Below are 6106 nucleotides of genomic sequence, written 5' to 3' on the forward strand. Positions count from 1 at the left end.
TTTCTCAACAAAATGAAGTGTTTTATCGACACGGATTTCGTCAAGTGGTATGTGGAGGTTCTCATCAGCTAAACACTTTTTGAGATTGGATACGTGGAAGGTTCGATGAACATTTCCAAGTTCGGGAGGTAATGCAAGTCTGTAGGCTACCTTACTGATTCTTTCGACGATCTTGAATGGTCCAACGTATCTAGGTGCAAGTTTTCCTTTCTTTCCAAATCTGATCACACCTTTCCAAGGTGAGACCTTAAGTAATACACGATCACCGACTTGGAATTCTAAGGGCTTGCGTCGTTGGTCCGCATAACTCTTTTGACGGCTTCGAGCTGCCTGTAAGTTATCACGAACCTTCTTAACCTTGTCAGTTGTCTTTAGAATGAGGTCAGGTCCAGTAAGCTGAGCCTCACCTATTTCATTCCAGCAGACAGGTGAACGACATTTTCGACCATAGAGAGCCTCGAAAGGAGCCATGTTGATGCTGGAGTGATAACTATTGTTGTAGGAGAATTCAATCAATGGAAGATGTGAATCCCAACTACCACCAAAATCGATCACACAAGCTCTAAGCATATCCTCCAGAGTCTGGATTGTTCTCTCAGTTTGGCCATCTGTTTGTGGATGATATGCTGTGCTTAGATTGAGTTGGGTCCCCATAGCAGATTGCATGGTTCTCCAAAAACGAGAAGAGAAACGAGATCTCTATCAGAAATAATGTTCAGGGGAACACCATGTCGAGATACGATTTCATCCACATAGATTTTAGCCAGATCTTCAGCAGATAGATTCTCACGGATCGGTAGGAAATGCGCTGACTTTGTAAGACGATCAACAACTACCCAGATGGCATCATGACCTTTCTTAGTGCGCGGGAGTTTGGTAATGAGATCCATAGCAATGTTTTCCCATTTCCAAACTGGGATCTCAGGTTGCTCCAAAAGACCATAAGGATGCTGGTGTTCAGCCTTAACCTTAAGACAAGTAAGGCACTTTGAAACATACAAGGCGATGTCTTTCTTCATACCAGGCCACCAATACTGAGTACGAAGATCCTTATACATTTTGTCTGAGCCAGGATGAATAGAATAACGAGACTTATGGGCTTCATCCATAAGCAAAGTGCGAAGATCATCTTGGCTTGGGACCCACAAACGGTCTATGAAATAATATGATCCATCTTCCTTCAGCACAAGATCAGGCTTAATGTGATAGGGTAATTCCTTAACCATCAAGTCTTGTGAAACACAAGCCTGTTGAGCCTGAGTAATGCGTGCTTGAATATCAGATCGAGCATAAATAGCAGATTGAACACGAACACAATGAAGCATAGTACGTTCCTTTCGACTTAATGCGTCAGCCACAACATTCGCTTTACCAGGATGGTAGCGAATTTCGCAATCATAGTCGTTTAGGAGTTCGACCCAACGTCTTTGCCTCATGTTGAGTTCTTTCTGATTGAAGATATGCTGAAGACTTTTGTGGTCAGTGAAAACCACGCATTTTGTACCATACAAATAGTGTCTCCAGATTTTGAGAGTGAAGACGACTGCGCCCAACTCAAGATCATGAGTGGTGTAGTTTCTCTCACGTATCTTCAATTGTCTAGATGCGTAGGCTATGACTTTATTCCTTTGCATCAGAACACAGCCAAGACCCAATTTCGATGCATCACAGTAGACAACAAAATCATCATTGCCCTCAGGCAAGGTGAGAATAGGTGCATCACAAAGCTTCTGCTTCAAGGTCTGAAATGCTTCTTCTTGCTTACAACCCCATTCAAAGGGTTTGTTCTTCTGAGTTAGAGCAGTTAGAGGAACTGCAATCTTCGAGAAGTTCTCGATGAAGCGGCGGTAATAACCCGCAAGACCAAGAAAAGAACGAACCTCAGTAGGAGTAGTAGGCGTATCCCAATCCTTAATCGCACTGATCTTGGAGGGATCTACGTGTATACCTTGTTTGTTGACAATATGTCCTAAAAATTGAACTTCCTTAAGCCAAAATTCACACTTGGAGAACTTGGCAAAAAGTTGCTCTTTCTTTAGGAGTTCCAGAGTAAGACGAAGATGGCGCTCGTGATCAGCTCGCGTCTTAGAATAAATCAAGATGTCATCAATAAAAACAATGATGAACTTATCCAAATAAGGCTTACAAACCCTATTCATTAAGTCCATGAAAACAGCAGGAGCATTGGTCAACCCGAAAGGCATGACTGTGAACTCATAATGCCCGTATCGAGTGCGGAATGCTGTTTTGGGAATATCCTCTTCATGTACACGAAGTTGATGATACCCAGAACGAAGGTCAATCTTCGAGAAGCAAGTAGCACCCTGTAACTGGTCAAAGAGATCATCAATGCGAGGTAGGGGATATCGATTCTTGATGGTAAGCTTATTCAGCTCACGATAATCGATACACATTCTGAAGGATCCATCCTTTTTCTTGACAAAAAGAACGGGAGCACCCCAAGGTGAAAAGCTAGGACGAATAAAACCTTTGTAAGAAAGCTCTTGAAGCTGCTTAGACAGTTCTTGCATCTCAGATGGTGCAAGACGATATGGAGCTCTGGCAATAGGATTTGCACCAGGTACAAGATCAATACGGAACTCGACTTGGCGTGCTGGGGGTAGACCAGGTAACTCTTCAGGAAATAGCTCCGGATAATCCCGAACAACAGGGACATCTTGAATAGACTTACCTTGGTCTTTATCTGCCGTAACATGTGCCAGGAAGGCCACATAGTGCTTTCGCAGATACTTCCGAGCTTGAAAACAAGACATAAGCTTGAGGCTACCAGCAGGTTTTTCACCACGAACCTGTAGTATCTCACCTGACGAAAGCGGCACACGAACGATCTTCTCAAAACAAACTACCTCTGCGCGATGCTTGGCTAACCAATCCATACCCACAATGATGTCAAAGCTCCCAAGTTGCATAGGCGTGAGGTCAATAGGAAAAAGATGGTCGTTAAGGTTCAACTGGCAGTTGCGAAGAACAGAATCAAGAATAATGGGTTCACCACTCACAACTTCAACAGTCAAAGGCTTACCTAGTTTCGTTCTAGACATGTGAAGCAAGGGCTCAAAAGATAACAACACAAAACTCTTATCGGCCCCTGAATCAAAAAGAACAGACGCAGGTTGATTATTAACTAAGAACATACCGTGCACCACCTCGTCGTCTGCTTGCGCCTCAACAGCATTCATATTAAAAGCTCGTCCACGAGCCTGAGCCTGAACTGGATTTGCATTAACCAGCCTTGGACACTGGTTTCGGTAATGGGTCAGGTCTCCGCAATTAAAGCACGAGCCAGGAGGATAGTGAGGTCGTGCAGCTTGTGCTTGCTGTTGAACAGGTAGTTGAGCTCCCTGTTGGGCTGGATTTCTAGCAGAACGACAAACCTCTGCAAGATGACCTGATTTTCCACAGTTGGTACAGAAACGACACGGGAGTTGCTGTTGATGATGACTATTGCACCTATTGCACAAAGGTGCATTCCCTTCATACCGCTTCTTTGCGGGAGGCTGCGCTGGCTGATTGGGAGCCGCTTGGTTCTGTTGGGCAGTGATGGCAAAATTTTGGGAAGCCTTTCGCTTCCTAGAGCCCTTTGATGAGCCAGAATCCTTCCCCTTCTTACCTTTCTTGCTATCCCCTTTGTCAGACGCCTGATTCTTGCCCTTGTCACCCTTCCTATGCAATTTACCCTTTCTGATCTGCGATTCTGTCAACGTCGCAGATAGTTCGATTGCCTGACGAACAGTGGTAGGTTTACTACCAGTAACGATGTCTTGCACAGACTCAGGTAGACCATCGATGTATCTTTCGATAGCCTTGTCAAGTGGGGTGACCATTGTTGGGCATAACAAACTCAACTCTTCATATCTATCAGTATACGCCCGGTGCTCACCACTGACCTGTTTCAGATCGTCAAACTCCCTTTCCAACTTTCGTAGCTCATGACGAGGACAAAACTCACTCATCATGAGAGTCCCCAATTCAGCCCATGTTTGCGCTAAAGCGACTTCAGCACCTCGATCTCTCATAACCCCGTTCCACCATGTTAACACCCTCTTCTCAAAAACACTTGAAGCAAACTCAACTTTGCGATTATCAGGACACTGAACATGACGGAAAGTATTCTCAATGCTCTCAAACCATTGAAGGAGCCCAGTTGCCCCCTCAGTACCACTGAACTTGAGTGGTTTAGCCGAATTGAAGCTCTTGAAGTTACAAGGAGCGTTCTGATTGTTGTTGGCTTGGTTAAACTGAGCAATAAGATTCGGGAACGCAGCAGCCATATGCTGTGCGATGATTTCTGCCAGTTCGGCATTGGGAAGCTGATTTTCGCGTCGAGGAGGCATGCTAAAAAGAGGAAAACATGAGAGGAAACGAGTGAGATGATTAGATGAAAAGAACGAGACGAAACAAAATCAACAAAGCAAGGATGGTGGTCATTTGCCCGTATCACAAAGCAAACAAACGACACACAGTGACTAATCAAAGTAAATGGGCTCATGAATAATGCTTAGCGAAGACATGCTCGCCTATAAGTGAACACTCACCCCAGGAGTTCCCAGGTAAGAGTGACTGGTCCGATTATGTGGATTTGTACGAACACTCTCGCCTTAGACAGAAAACCCAGGGTACAGGCATTCACCCTTCCAGTTTGCACGTGTTCACACTATTTAGAACACAAAACTTTGACGAGATTTTGAAAACTTGGAAGGCACAAGGCCAAAAGAATCATTCAAAAACAAATGATAAAGTTTCAAAATCAAATTGAAAAACTAAAAAGGGTTCAAAACCATATAATAAATCATTTGAAAACAGGAGATTATTTTTCAAAAATCGTTTTAGAAAACTGGGTTCTTGTTTTGGTGATCACCTAAGGATAGGTGAAGTGCATGTTTTAAAATCTAAACACAAGACAACTTGTGTTGGGGTCCTAGAAAGGTTATAGTCTAGGTCAAAGCATTACTAATAACCTAATTCCCTATAACCATTGGCTCTGATACCAACTCTTCTGTCACACCCCGACCACGTAAAACATCAAATCGTGGCGGAAACGTCGGGGAGTGTTGTAACAGAATTATTGTTCCACAACCAAGGTAATTTAAATAATATTTTATTCATCACCCAAGGGTGGAATACATTGTTTCAAACGAGAACCCACAAGTTACATTGTCTTAAAATAAAAAGAAACAAAGTACATAACAAGTTTTAACTAGTCTAGATCCATTTTATCGTCACTAAGGCCCAAGTCCATCCTAGTGTATCACGATCATCCTATGCATTTGCTCCTGAAACACATGTGAAAATAGGTACGTCAGCATAAAAATGCCTGTGAGATACATAGGTTTTGTGAAAATAGGATCCATGACTTAGATTTTAGAAAAATGTTTAATGAAATGTAGTCATGAACCTTGTTGATTGTATTGTTTGTAAATCATTTGAAAGACGATGGTAGATATGTATTTTTGAAAGAATAATGTATGGTTAAGTGAATAACCAAGTAAAATAAGTTGTATAAAACAAGTTGTTTGTAAAACAATGTATTGTGAAAATATGATATATAGCTAAACTGAAATGATTTAAACAACGCTGCGATGCGTAATATCATACAAACACTTATATATAGGAAGTACCAGCGGCGTATCCACCATGTTTGTATCATATTACACACGCCTCGTTACTTAAATCACTTACCCAAACAAACCACCAATGTAAACATGTTTATGTTTAACCAAATGTCAAAATGTTTATGCGAAAAACCATGTCAAACGTCAAGTGTAAATCATGTAATGTGTGTAAAAATGTCAAAATGTCTGTGTCAATGTCAAAAATGTCATGTATGGTAAGTGAAATATGTATCAACTAAACCATAGGTGAAAAAGCACAAAACAAAGTATTGAAGTAAAACTCAGTTTATATCAACGTTATGTTTTGTGGAGATGCATGCTATACTGAATACAAACATTTATGCGGTATTGTGAAAATGCATACATCCAAGCCTTGTGACTGTGGTGATAAAACCTTTAAACAAATTAAAGGTCTATCGGTTTTTATGTTTAAATCGAATTCGGTCATTCCTTTCATCCAAACATACCCAGGA

Source organism: Helianthus annuus, chromosome 6, assembly GCF_002127325.2.
Source record: "Helianthus annuus cultivar XRQ/B chromosome 6, HanXRQr2.0-SUNRISE, whole genome shotgun sequence".
NCBI classification, from domain to species: Eukaryota; Viridiplantae; Streptophyta; class Magnoliopsida; order Asterales; family Asteraceae; genus Helianthus; species Helianthus annuus.